The following is a 15,407-nucleotide window of genomic DNA, read 5'->3' on the forward strand; positions in this document are numbered from 1 at the left end:
AAAGCCACCATCTTGGATTTCGAAATGGCGTCAGACATAAATTTCCGGTTCTTACACGGCACTCCAATTTAAAAAAAAAACACATATTGTGGGGTATGTGACAGAATTTCCAAGCTTTTCTCTTACCGGAAGCCGCCATCTTGGATTTAAAAATGGTGTCAGACATCGATTTCCGGCCCCTAAACGTTACTCCGATTCCAAAAATACCCATATTCTGGGGTATTGGGCAGAATTTCCAAGTTCTTATGTAACCGGAAGTTACCATCTTGGATTTAAAAATGGCATCAGACATTGATTTCCGGTCTCTACACGTCACTCCGATTCCAAAAATACCCATATTGTGGGGTATTTCACAGTATATCCCAGTTTCTCAAAATCAAAAAAAAAACTCGTTATTTGGGATTTACTTCGTAAAAAGAGGGACGTAAATTGAATACTGCGTAAAAAAGACTTCGTAAACGAAGGTTTCAGTGTATTACTAATGGCTTTCAAATTTATTTAACTTACCGTACGTACCATAAGATTTGATAAAGAGAAACCAATCGTTGAGATATTGCCAAAAGTCCAACAGTCTTCTTGACGCCAAACTCGGCCTACGGATTCTAAACTTGGCCTAACGCATTGAAACGCCAATGAATTCACTTCGGTCTATCGGATGAAGATAAGAATTGATTCGGTCGGAGCGCTTCTTTTGTTTTTGGGAATAATAGGTGCAAACCTTCATATCACGCGTTCTCATTGACTTCGTTCGGTAGCTTATTAACTAAAGTATCGGACCAAACGCATAATTGACTTGTTAACTCTGAAATCATGGATTTATTTGAAGTTTTCTGCTCGATAGGCCCAAAATGGGCGATTAGGTCGAAGTAGTTCTCTACCCTACATACGAACTAAAGATTTCGTTAAGAGGGTATTCCCAATCTTTTGCCTTTTTTCGGCCTGTTTTTCAATTAATTTTTTTTAAAGGAAAATGAATAGTAATGCGCCTAACTCTTTGGGATTCTTGTCTATTGAACATTAAAGTTTACAAATAAATTTTTTTCGACATAAAAAAAAAAAAATTATTGACGTCACAAAATGGCGACAAACAGACCCATGTTCGCCGCAAACGCCTGGACGGGCGAAGACTTTTCTCTGGAACGGCTTCATCTGAAACAGATTTCGTGATGAAATTAATAATCTGCATAAGATTCTCTGGAGCTTCTCCCGTTGGCAGCAAAAAATCTTGCAAATTAACAAAATGGCGGCAATATGAAAAAACAGGCGATTTTTAGCCCGCTTTTTTGCAACTTTAAGGTGCTTCAAACAATGTTAAATGTTAATATTTTTGGCTGAAAGTGGGAGAAAATCCAAAGAATTTAATAAGGAACAAAATGCGCAAAGATTCAAGTCAATATCTCTTATAGTTTCTGAGAAAAATCTTCGCCCGATAAAAAAAATGTGGTTTCGAGAAAAACGCGTTTAAAGTTTTGACTTTAGTTAAAACCATTTGGGGGTTCTTACCATTAGTCAGCTATGCCTGGACACCGAATTCGCTGATCGGAAAACGGCTTGGGGGGATGAAAGTATATAGTCTAAAGTACAAAAAAACGTGAAAAAAAAATTTTGATTTTTTGAAAAAAAAGATCGGGAATACCCCCTTAAAATAAATTTCATCCTTGGACATGTCATGACAGCTTCACTTGTATTCACAATGAAAACATATTTATGTGTGCCTTATGCATTCAATGATATTTATATAAGGTCTGGGCCAACAGGCAGCTTGCTGGTGTTAGAAGCAAAAATGTTGTAAAGATTGCTGAACATCTGCGAACAGACAGAAATACGTCTCTGCCAACATACTGAGAACAGATAGAAATACGTCACTGCCAACAGCTCCCAACAAACATTGGAAGCATAATAAGAGCTTATTCAGTCAAAAATATGCTTTTTCACCTAAAAAATGGCTTATTCAGCTTTCAACCAGCTCAAATTGTTTGTTGGGCTGTTTCGTGTAAAAAGATAAACATTGCAATAAAATACGAACACCACTAAACATTTGCACATTTCACTAACACCAATAAGCCCTTTGGCCCAGACCTTATATAAACGTCATTGTTATGAATTGGCTTGGACACGGTAATAATCAATCAATTATGATCGGAAATGTGGCAGCGATAACGATAAATTATAAAATGAAAAGAGCCAACTCGTATGGCGCTCGACACATTTTTTTTTGCACGTCTACATACATGAAGTAAAACATCACTTGTAACATAAAGACTCCTCACTGACGAATTGAACTTGAAAAAAATTCAATTAGTTGTTAACATTTCAGATAGTGTTAAATTTTCGGTGATAATTTATCGATTATTACTTTGTTTTTTTTTTTTTTCATTCCTTGTCGGGTATTTTCATAACTGCGACCATTTTTCTGAGCTTTTGTGATAGAGAAAATGGATGTAATGTCGACCTAAATGTCCCTAATTTAGGCCCATACATAAATTCGACAATCGACTAAATAATACTAGATAATATTGATATATAGCATATTTTTAGCGATGGGTCCAATCTTAGACCCAAAGGCCAACATAAGAGCCATTTCCCCTATATACCCCATTTTTTTCCAACTATACCAAGATGCCGTGTCACTATTATTTGGAATGATCACCATTGTTTGACTAATAGCATTTTCCCAGTACAGCATTACATTTCGAATAAAGTGCACTGCCGTACTGGGAGGTTCCCGTTTCACCTGTGCATACAATGCCTTGGTTTTCTTTGCAGACACGTAGCCTGTAGCTCATACCATAGTAGGCTGTGAATAAAAGAAAACGATTTACTTAGTTTGACAGTTGCACCATGACGAAGTGGCAGCGTAATCGTGAATTGTTCCACGCGCAAATGTCGCAAAAAGACATTTCAATCGCCGTGGGAATGTCCCGGTGGACCTTTGACGGTCAGCTCGGGTTCCGAAGGTTATCGCTGCTATCAAAAGGAAGATTCGGGTAAATCCAGTGCGTTCAATAAGGAAAATCGCAAAGGAACACGGGATCAGTGACTTTACGGCACGGAAGATCGTAAAGGATTGCGGGGCGAAGTCGAGGGCACGGAAAAAACTCACATGATTACCAACCGCTTCCGGGAGATACGAGTCGAACGATGCAAGAAAATCTTCAACTTCCTTAAGCGAACAAATCCGGTAATCCTGTTCACCGACGAGAGCATGTTTACCGTCGATCCCGTATCAAATTCCAGAACCGACCGGTATATTAGTTCTCTTCCGATAAAAGACGTGGCCGACGAGCACAAGAACGTGTATCTGACCAAGCATTATGGTGTTTGGATTGGCGGCTTCCGATGGCAAAAAAATGGACCCGGTGTTCATTCCAGAAGACGACAAGGTCAACACGGAGGTCTACATCGGGATTTTAAGTAAGTATGTTCTTCCGTGGATCAAATATCCGAAGCCAAATGTTGTAATTCAACAAGATAGGGCTCCACGCAACACCTCAAACTGCACTCAGAAGTGGTTGCAGGAACATCTTCCGTTCTGGGCGAAGGATATGTGGCCGCCATCCAGCCCCGATCTTTATATTACTCAATATGGCGCGTCATAAAGGCCAAGACCTGTTCTAAATGCCACCCGAGTACAGCAAGCCTCAGACAAACATTGACCCGTACCTGGAGAGAAATGGATCCAGACTACATTATTAGAACCTGCCGTGCATTCCAGAAGCGTGCGGAGGCCGTAATTGCAGCAAGTGGAAACTCGATCAATGATTAACATAGTTTAAGACTCTGAGAAGCATCTCCCTTTTTGGAAAAATAAAACAAGACTCGAAAACGAAATTTTTGAGATTTTTTTTTTTTAATTTTGACATTACTTAATGGTGCAAACATTATCACGCATACGGTACATTTCAAAATTATTAATTTGAAGGTATGCGAGCTCCCTGCTATTTTAAAAGCATCTTCAGCACCGGTTTTGTAAAATCCTCTCAGAAGCGGTTCTTGCACGATGCCTATTATTATTTCACTCATTCTTAATTTATAGCCTCATAATCTGCCCCCACTGCGTCCCAGCTGAGATCCTCGGTGCGTGTTTCGTGAGTTACTTCGAGAGATTAATAAGTAGAAAATGAATGATGGGTCGAGTCGAAAAGTGGACTTACGAAATCAATTGCCAGCCCCAGTAATTTGCAAAAATAATAATAAAATTCGGGGAAACCAACCTCGAGCTGATCAAGAATTTTCTGCTTTGTGCTTTTTCTTGGATATTTTTGCAGCTAACTGTGAACGGTACTCAATGGTTTCCCTTGCATTAATTGGCAAAAATATTATATACCTTTCAGACTAGATATTTCCCACTGGACGCTGTTTTTTTTTTATTAATTCCCATTTAAAATCATTTCTTTCGAATTTCTTGCAAGCTCGACGGTGCTGACCTTAGATTGGAACCTTGTTCTGAATATCAGTAAAACAAGAGTTGATTGGTCCATGAATGAGCTTTGCGAATAGATTTCTTTGTACTGTAAATAGGTTCCGAGAAATGTTTCTCACAAAATTCATTCCTTAACTTCCCACGCGCAGTGCCAAGAGATTGTAACAGATTGGAATTATTCATCCAATTCTTCGAAAAATATGGAACAAAAAACTGCTGCAATTCCCGCTGAGTAAAAACGCTAATCCAACTCAATTTGGCTAATGAAAATTTATTCATTTCGTCGCCAGTTTTCCCTGGTTTGTCTTTTCTCCATCGAACCATATTTTCGATGACTCCCACTACCTCGGATGGCTGCTATCACGTCAGGATAGTTTTTGTTCGACCTCCGCCGAGTGCCACAACGACAATCAGCACAAAAAATCTCCATATACGACTAGAAACATTTGCGGTGACTCCGTCGTCATCCTCTTCGTTGTCCAATTTGTATGCGAAGGTTCTCGCGAGGACGACGCATGCCATCTCACCCACTCCCAGCCCAACTGAGGTCATTCCTATGTACTCTGCTGTGTACAAACTTTCCCTAAACTAAAATGTCCCTCAAGGGCACTTTGTTCAAAGTTTCGCTGTACAAAGTGTTGTTCCCCATCGAATTCAATGGAGCAGCAGTGCCCATTCGAACGAGTGGTTGGTGCGCGTACACACACTCACATAGTCGAAAGAAACCTGGAAGCGATGTTGGCATCAACATGTACATTATCTGGCCGAGATGGGTCGGACGGACGGTACATTACTTTGTAGCCCCAGTCCAGCCTCGTCATGTTCTGTCGGTGGCGATGGTATCATCAATTTCCATTAAAGGTACCATACACACACAGACACATTTCCCGGAAAATTCCTACACCATATGCGTGTGCAACGGCGGCGGAAAACGGATCGCTTCGGGATGCGAAAGTGACGGATGTCATGTGATAATTCGATTGAGGTGCCGTCTGGTCTAGTCATGTGACTGATAACGGCGGAGGGACTGTTTTCTTCTGCGATAGTTGGTGCCCTTATTTATCAGTCATAGATTCTACCAGTGCCGAAAATAAAATTGAGTGGAGGAGGCGAAGGAAGAGGATTTCCCCGAGAGTTACTCATTAAATAGTGGGCGGGCATGTAAGGCACGATCGACATAATTCATAATAGAATACAAAATCTCAAAATGTTGCATTATTTGTCCCATGAACTGTTCTTTGAGAATAATACAACAAATCTAGATATAAATTTCAAAAGGTCCTATCTGCATTGTTAGATTCTCTTCATCGACTTTATCTTTCCTCAATAACTCACCTGAAAAACCTTTTCCTGTTGTATTTGAAGTTTTGAACGCTAGATAAGAACCTCCTTTATCAAACTATGTGGTAGAATTAGCGCGAAATCTGTTTGCATAGCAGTGGTTATGAAAAGAGAAAGTCGATGAAGAGAATCGATCAAAGCAGATAGGACCATTTAAAATTTTCATCAAGAAATATGTACAAACGATGATACGTTAAGATCAAGGAATCAAAAATATCTCCAAATGACAAAATGACAAGCGATCAACGAACCGAATGATAACGCTATGTCAGAAGTGGAAAGCAATAATGATATAATCTTCTTCCTTTTGTCATGACACGAAGCCCGTGCGACACAGCTCTCTCGGGGCGGTAGAAGGGAACGAGTAAATTGTTGGCAAGCTGCTTCACGAAGTAAAGCCAAAGATGATACACGTATGGTAATGGGAATTTTTTTTGTTATGGCTTTTCTCGATTCAGATCAAGCTATGTCCTCATCCATGTATATTCCAACAAAGTAGGCGAGCAATATGTCATTATCCTTCTACCTCTCCGATCGAGCTATGTTGCAGAAACAGTTTGTCGTGGTAGTCGTAGCAAGAGTTTTGTCTGTATCGTTGGTTGTTTTATGTGTTTGGATTCGCTGGTTAAGATACAGTCGAATCCCAAGTAACAATGTAACAGCCTTTGGCTTTCATGCTGATTTATTGTGGTTTTATGACGGCAAACGCAATCTTTTTGGTTTAAATAAAGCATTCAATAGTGCAACATATTCTTGTTAAGCAGTTCAGAATTTTGGTGTTTTGAAAACCTTTTTAAGTCTGACGATAAAGTCAAAACGGGTCTGGTTTTAAAAATGAATTTAATGCATCACTCTATCCCTTTATAAAACTATGAAGTTAGTCAATCATAAACCTACTGGGTATTTTTTTTTTATTGATGTCATGACAAAATGCTCCATAAAGGTGCTTTATCATTATAAAAGCAATTATAAAACCGTTCGGTTTAAAACGAGAACAAAAAGCATACATTGTTGCTCTTTGATGTTAATAAAGTGTATCACAAAATCCACCAATGTTTACAAATTAATATATATTTATTTATATAGATCCATCTAGAGACAGAGAAAAAATAAATAGAGTGGGGCTTATAAATGCTGAATCACAAGTAAATGCCGATCGATAGTCGAGTACTAGCGATAGAAGGAAGAATAATTCTAGCGATACTGTCGACGGAAGGGAAAAATAATCCAGTCCCAGAACTTCCAGCATGTCCAGCAGCTCCGTCAAAACCGGTCAAAAACAACAAAGCAGCCGACTGAGAAGAGTGAAGTGAATGCGGTTCACGAAGCACTGGTTGCCGGCTTCCAGTGACACTTAATATTGATGGGAATACACAAAATATTGTCAATGGCGTTTGTGTCGCGTTCTGAATAAAAACAGACCAGCCTTCTCCAGAAATTGCGTTGCCGAAGTGTAAAACTGGGACTGCGGAAAACCAACAATCAATACGAAACTAACGATTTTAAATTGGCTCACTACTTGACTAGCCTATTGGTCCCAAGCAAACGATTAACGTACCCCATTCTAGTCGAAATTCTAGTACTACGCAATGTTTGTTTTGATTCGCTATGAAAGTTTGACAGATAAAATTAGGGGTTATTGGTTTTTCTTATGTTTCGAGGGGTGAATCGATTAGCTTGGGACCGAAGAGAGTACCAGAGCTTAGCCAAAAAGTTGAGTACGTTATTTCTAGTCTTAGAGTTACCTCTATAGACTTTTTTGACGTTTAATCATCTTTCTCTATCTAGCACCCATGGATGAATGGACGGTTTGTTTTCCCACTAATCTGTTTCCCTCTTGCTCGCACTCGTTCGCTTTAAATGGTACAGTAGTGTGCGCCGATTAAACGTCAAAAAGCTCTATGGGAAAACTGCCAACGGAAACTTCAGAATCTGTCAGTTAGCTAGAAATTGATCGCCTTCCGAACCTAACCAGCAGTTTCATTCGGCGAAAGAGTTGACCCATCGAAAAAACCCAAGCAAGCACACATAAAATTCTTCGCAATATCCGGAGAAGGGAAACTTTTCGGGAACGATTGAGGTTTCACCTGTTCCAAGTTACGTCGATACACTTCCTGATTTACTGCTTCCGATGGATGATATTTGCCCTTATCGAGGATGCACAAGTTTATCAGGAAGCAGTTTATCAGGAAGTGTATCGACGTAACTCCAATGCTGGAGAAGAAGCTAGTTGCAATGATCGCACAAAAAACTATCGAAAAATAAGCAAATTTTGACGTTTAAGTTTTTCCAGGCAACTTTGCCATCATTAATGCCGTCATTAAACTAAACGGAATAGGATCAAGCAAAATGTCTTCAGATAAAAACAATTCAGTCTGCAAATTAGCGTCACAAAAGCAATATTAAAATATTTTGCATTTGTTAGGGATTTCATCAAAGAAAAACAGCTTTTTCACAAATCAAGAGCCACATCTGAAAAGGGCATACAAGCTTTTTGTAAACAATACTTTGTAGGCCCTTTTTTCGCCAACCGAGTGTCACCCACGCAAACCAACAACATCATCAGGAATGGTAAAGTTTCCCCTACCCTGTGATGATGATGGTTTACGTTGGTGTCATATGGGTGGCGAGAAAAGGGCAGAAGAAGGTTTGTTTACAAAAAGCTCGTATGCCCTTTTCGTATGTTGTTCTTGAAAAGGATTATGGAAAATCAATGCTTATGCAATCGCCATGTTGTTATTATTCCATTTGTTTGTTTACTATCTTCATTTTTCAAGATGGTTTTCCTTAAAAATAACTTTATTCTCATCAATTTCATCAATGAGCAGTAATAGAGATTAAAAAAAAACATCAAATTATCTCGACTGGGCGTAATGATTAACATAAAAAATAACTATATTCTGTTTCCTAAATTAAAAATAATTAGTCAAATCAACGTTTTTCGAAGGCGGACTTATATTTTTCGATCCTCCGAAGCTCATTTCACATTAGATTTAATTTGTAAAGTAAAAATAGTCCATGATATGAGTTTCGATAATTTTGGTAATTATTTCAATTTAATGATGAGCGGATGATATTAATGTATCCCATTTTATCTTGATTGATGCTTTATTTTTAGTGCGCTTATCAAACGTCAATGGCAAATGGTACGAGTATTGATGCCAAATGGCTTTTATCGTAGTTTTAATAAAGATTTCAAATGGTTCTCATTCGTGGTATAACCTTTTTGCAGCAAATCAATCTTGAAGTGCCTCGATAATATGCCCTTCAAAACCTTCTCCAGGGTGGGCCAACTAGACTAGTCTTAATGAGGTTTTGGGGGATGTTATAAAAGCAAAGCTGTCTTGACCAGGGTTTTAAGAATGTTGTTTTATAGTAGCCTTGTAGTTCTGCATAAAACGTAAAATGTTACTTGGGATGCTTCTTTCCTTCACCAATTGAACAATTATTTTTTTAGTTATAGTCACTTTAACGCTCTTGGGTCATTGGTGATTTGTCCGGGGATGAGAGTTGATTTCGTGACTTTAGCGTGTATGGATGCTAACCACTACGCCGGTTTCGCCCCCAATTGAACAAATTGAAATTATCATAATTTACAAGAATCTTGAAAAATGGTCTCAGTATGCAATCGAGTATTTGTGTTGTAGCCTGAGATTAAAACTGTTTGCTCAAGTTTCGGAATGTAAATAATTTTACTGAGCAAGAGATTAAAAAAAACACATTTAATAATTTTAAAGTTAGCTAAGGAACGTCTGTCTTGAAAGTTGTCTGAACTGAACACCTTCAGTTGTGCTTAGGGCCAACTAAAAAGATTTCCATCCTGAGAAGCTGCTTGCTTTTGCCTTGACCTTGGGCCTGGTTGTTAAATGGCAAAACCCTAAGGCTGCAATCAGCGAGTCGATGCATGCAGACATGGCTGGTTCTCGGCAATGCGATGATAAATTGATTCAGTCACCACTCGAAAGGTCTATCTACTTTTATTTGGAACAGGTAGAAACTCGAACGGAACAAACAACGGTTTGAAGTGGTTGACCAACCGGAACGGAATATCCCAGGAAAGTCCAGAGCATACTGCATGTCAATTCATGTTGACATGACTGATTGCCAAATTTTAAGATTGTGCCATGACAATTTATTTTCGAACAGAACAGACAGGGAACCGATTGGACCTGTGGAAGAATTATGCAAAAAAATCGTCGGTCTTCAGGTCTACTTTCAGAAATTTCCCTGGTGATTCCAGATATGTATCCACAGGACAGTTTTATGGTCGCCCGGTAGCAGAATCAATATGGTCATGACATAATACCTCTAATACGTGGATTTCTAGGTCTTCTTTCAGGAATTGACCATTTTCGCGGTTGATCTGAATGTTAGCAGAGCCACCTCTCATGGACTTTCTCGTTCCGACAGGCCAAATTTCGGTCCAATCGGTTCCCTGTTTGTTCCGTTCGAAAATAGATAGTCATACCTTTCAAAAAATGGTTCATTCTTAAAATTTGGCAACCAAATTACTGGCAACCAGTAATGTTAATATGAATCTACACGCATTTTGCTCGAGACTTTTCCGGGTTATTCCGTTTCTGTTCGTCAACCACAAGTCCAATCGTACCTGTTCGAAATAAAAGTAGATAGCCATACCTTTCGAGTGGTGGCTGAATCATAATGATTGATAATCGTATTGTCGAGAACCAGCCATGAATCGACACGATGTTTGCAGCCTTGGTACTTTGAGAAAGTTTTGATGGCTCGGTGGCTAAAGGCTCCATTAGATCATGGATGTACCTCTGTTGCGATGTTCTGCCAGGTTCCAATCCAGAGCTTGAATGCAGATTAAGTTTTCGCCCCTCCGTAGTGTGTAGCCGATGCACATTCACTTACATTCCAGAATTTCCGTGGTTGCGGGTCAAATGGTCGAAAGACAGAAGGTCGAACGTACAAAAGGTTTAATGTACAAAAGGCAAGGGGTAAGTCACTCAGCACATTGTGTCGGAATCATATTCTACACAGCTTGGGCACATCTATCGGCACATTTTCAGCATACCTTCGGCACAATCTCGTAGGCGTTAGATTGGTGTAAATAAAATGGGAGCACTGTTGGACAACTGTCATTGAAGTTGTTCAGAACATTACGTGCTGATTGACTGTATGTTCAGGAACATCTTCTAATTCAATATACCAGAGAAACTCAGACCAGCAGTTCACTTATAGATCTAAATACGAGATGTAGGTTCTAGGCAGTTAATCAGACCTCATTAGTACCCTTAATTCAAATACTGCTGCAACTCACACAAAACAAACTAAAGAAGTCTATTACCCTCTATAGTCCCCACCAGTTCCAACTCTTTCCGGCCGAAAGGCTAGGTTTCTGGTCTACCTTTGAGGGCATTATAAAACACTAAAACACACACACTTAGATTTTTCTTACGAGATCGGCTGTGCAAATCTCGGCAAAAAAAGTTTTACTGAGATATCAGCAAACATTTCATTTGTTTGCTGAGATTCAGCTAAGCATTATCCGAGACTCAGCAATCAAATGTCACCTTTGCTGAGATCTCAGTGAAACTTATTTTGCCGAGATTTGCACAGCCGAGCTCGGTAGAAAAAACTAAGTGTGCAGGACTTTTATTACCCTATGGAACACAAAACACCGAAATGTCGCACACCTGCCACTTCCCGCGTGATCCTCAATCCGATTTATCCTTGCGATTTCAAACCAAAACATTCAAGGTGTCAGAAATACCGGGTTGCCGGGATGGGTATTTTACAAACAATCGCAGCTTGCTCTAATACCGGCACAATCAGCATACTTGCGACACACTGACAAAAAATATTACCCAAAATGGATGTGTGGAGTAACCTACCCCTTGACAAAAGGTTTAATGTACAAAAGGTTGAATGTACGAAAGGTTTAATGTTCAAAAGGTCGAAATGATAAAAGATCGAAAGTACAAAAGGTCGACGGAACAAAAAATCGAACGGACAAAGGGTCGAATGATGAGAAGGGGTCAAAAAGTTAAATGATGCGAAGGGGGACAAAAAGTCGAATGGTCAGAAGGTCGGATGATTCAAAGGGGGACTAAAGTTCTAATGTTTCAAAAAGGGACAAAACCGTTCAAACTTTTGTCCCCCTTTTCATCATTCAAGCTTTAGTCCCCCTTCTCACCATTCGAACTTTTGTCCACCTTCTCATAATTCATTCAACCTTTTGTCCCTCTTCTTAGACCTTTTTCCATTCGACCGTTTGACACGCTTCTCATAATTCTACTGTTTCGCAGTGGTGCGAAAGGCCAAAACCATGAACTCTTTCATTAGCACCTTTTACAGTGGTTTTTTAAATAGGGTGTCTACGGAATAGTTTTTGTAAATGACAAGACCCATTGAATGAAGTTAAGTTTAAGTTCAAAACTTCACCACAGGTAGCGCTACAAAATCTAACTTTTTAGTTTGGCCAGATAGAGATATAGAGCATTCCGCAAAATTGTAGGCTGCTTCATTACTAAAAACTTTGTAGAAGACGCTATGCCTCTATCTGCTTGTGATTTTGAATTATGAAACGATTTTTTTATAGAAGGACCTTAAAAATCAGATTTTTGTAACACCCTGAAAACTTCAAACATTTCAATTGCATTAGGAAATCAAACTGTAGACAAATGTGAAAGAGTTAGGGATTTAGGAATTATGTTAGACTCTTAGCTAACTTTCATAGACCATTACAATACAATTATTCACAGGGAAAATAACATGCTACGCTTTATCAAGCGCTTTTGCTATAACTTTCAGGACCCTTACACAATTACAACACTATATATTGCCTATGTGAGGTCAATACTGGAATATTGCAGCATTGTATGGTCTCCATTTTCAATCACGCACGAAGAAAGATTAGAATCAGTACAAAAACAATTTCTATTATACGCTCTTCGTAAATTAGGTTGGACTTCATTTCCTCTTCCATCATATGAAGCACGCTGCATGCTTATAAATATACAAACATTAAAAGAGCGTCGTGAATATGCAATGGTTTCATTTGTAAATGATATCGTTTCGCAGCGAATTGACTCAACAGAACTTTTATCAAAATTAAATTTCCATGCACCCACTCGGCAACTCCGAAATCGAAATTTATTTGCCATAAAACATCATCGCACAAATTATGCAAATATGGGCCATTAAACCGCATGATGGCCTCTTACAATAAACACTGCGAAACCATTGACTTTACAATGTCTCGGCATAAACTAAAGCAATATTTTTATTCCATAAGAAATAACAACTCATAAATGAAAAAACAAGAAAGCTGACACTACTTTTTTTATATAAATATATATTTAAGAAAACAAAACTGTATTAGTTGTACTAGTCTACGTTGGTTGACGAAATAAATAAAAATAACACTCATGCGAAAAAAAATATATTTAAGATTTTTTTAAATCAAATTACATTGGAAGTCACAATTCAATTGAATATTCCTTTTGAATTTGTCTCAGTTTTTTTATAAATTTTCTTCAAAAACTTCGATTTAATTATTTCTTGAATTACGTTCGATTTCTGCTAAGAAATTCTTCAAAATCTTCCACATAATTCTCAAGGAATTTTGCTTTGAGTTCTACTATGTACCTCAGTGCTCGCCTTTTTTTTCATTGGAATTCTCCTCAGTATTCCTTACAATTTTATAGGAACAATCCCTCATATTTCAAACGAGTTCTTCTCATAATTATTCTGAATTTCTACTCCGCACTATCTTCGAATTCTACTTGGAACATTGTTAGGGTTTCATAGTCAAAACTTTCTTGGCAATTCAAAATTTCCTCATAATTTCCATTCCACTTTTCCTAGCATTTCCTGTTTCTCATCAGAATTAATTAAGATTTATCCTTATAATTCACTTACGAAATTCTAATTGAATTTATTGTTGATAAAGCCACGGATAAAGTTTCTATCTTCCTTGATTTTGTTTTAAATCATTTTGATGTTTGTTTTCAAATCGTGTGTCATGGAAAATTCTCAAAATTGAACATCAGAATCTCTTGTTTCAGAATCTTTTAAATTTCACCGAGCTTAGATTATTATTTTTTTCAAGGCCCTGTTTTCAAATACAAATTCAAACATTTCAAAGTGTTTTAGAATGTGGAATAATTTAACTTCGGATTTGATTTTTCAAGATTAATCTAAGTTGGAATCTAAGGTCCGAAATCCTTTCGTGATCTTAATTTATTTCAGTTTACCATTTCTGAAATAATTCCACATGGTTAAACAAAAATTACCGATGTAGTAGACGCATGGTTTGCTTCCATATCTCTCACGATAAATGTCATGAATTTAAATCACTTCTCCGGATATGAATACGAATACGAATACGAATGACCTGAAATGTGTTAAAGTGACTATAATGAAATTAAAAAAAAAAAACTGATTCCTAAGTACAATTTTTTCTGAACTCAGTCAGTTTGTTTTGCACAAAAATAGACTTTTGCGCTAAAAATAATAGCTTAAAATTTCAAAATTCTATGCACGTTAGTATATGTCGATATGCTATTCTATTCTCAAACGTGGCACTAGGTTTGAATCACAACGATATATTTTTATTACGAGAGTTGCTCGATAAATTTTGAGATATAGCAACACTTTTTTCAATACGTCAAATCCTAAATGAGCATCGTTTCAATAAGTGTTTTTAATTGTATGCGTGCTCAGAAACTTTGTCATTCGAGTCTACTTGTGCTATTTATAGTGAGTTACAAAATTCAGTTCGGCGGAAAATGGAATCATCTCGAGAAAATGTTCGTGCTCGATTCAACTTTTGGTGATGGGCCACCGTGTTTCGATGGTTTTCCGAATTCAATCGTGGTCATCGTGCGCTCCAGGACGAATTTCGTGAGGGACGTCCAAAATCAGCTGTTGTGCTGTGCGTGACCTGATTTCAAAAGATCGGCATGTGACTTACCCTGATATTGAGGCATTCCTGGGCATTAGTTCCACTTCCATACATTTAATACTGCATGAAAATTTGCCCGCCAAAAAGATTTGTTCTCGTTAGATACCGCATAATTTGACAAATTTAGATAGAGCTGGAATTAGGGCGTAACAGCTTTTGTAAACAATGACTTCTATCGACGATTTCTAGGAACTCAAGGCACGCCCTCGCAAACCAACATACCCGTCGGCTAGGGGAAGTCTTCCTCTACCCGATGGTGTTGTTGATATGCGTTGGCGAGCCTAAACTTTCTAGAAATCATCGAAAGAAGTCATTGTTTACAAAAGCTGTAACGCCCTAATTCCAGCTCTATCTAGAAATGATCAAAAAAGGCAAGTGTCGATTGGTCCACGGAAATGTTGAGAAAATTCGATCGCGGTGCTTCAAAAGACGTATTAAGATCGTGACGGGCGACGAATCATGGATCTATGCATATGAGCCTTATACAAAACAACAGTCGACTGTATGGGTGTTTCAAGAAAAGCCAAATCCAACAAAAGTATTCCGCGCACGGAGCACTTCGTAGAACGTAGAACCGTCAACTCTGAATGGTACATAACAATTTATTTACCAGAAGTTTTCGGAAAAATGAGGAAAACGAACCGCTCAAGAAGAATCATTCTCCATCACGACTGCGACAAATTGCGTGGTTAACGTTTTTAATTGTTT

General features: G+C 38.3%; 1 protein-coding gene across 6 annotated transcripts in view; it reads right to left on the minus strand.

The window, feature by feature from the left end:
• The window catches only part of Pde11 (Phosphodiesterase 11), a 439,247-nt gene that overhangs the window by 30,026 nt on the left and 393,814 nt on the right, over positions 1 to 15,407 (minus strand). The gene's annotated exons all lie outside the window — the stretch shown is intronic.

Source organism: Ochlerotatus camptorhynchus, unplaced genomic scaffold (genome assembly GCF_037179485.1).
Source record: "Ochlerotatus camptorhynchus isolate MF236.1 unplaced genomic scaffold, CSIRO-AGI_Acam_v1.1 ptg000392l, whole genome shotgun sequence".
NCBI classification, from domain to species: Eukaryota; Metazoa; Arthropoda; class Insecta; order Diptera; family Culicidae; genus Ochlerotatus; species Ochlerotatus camptorhynchus.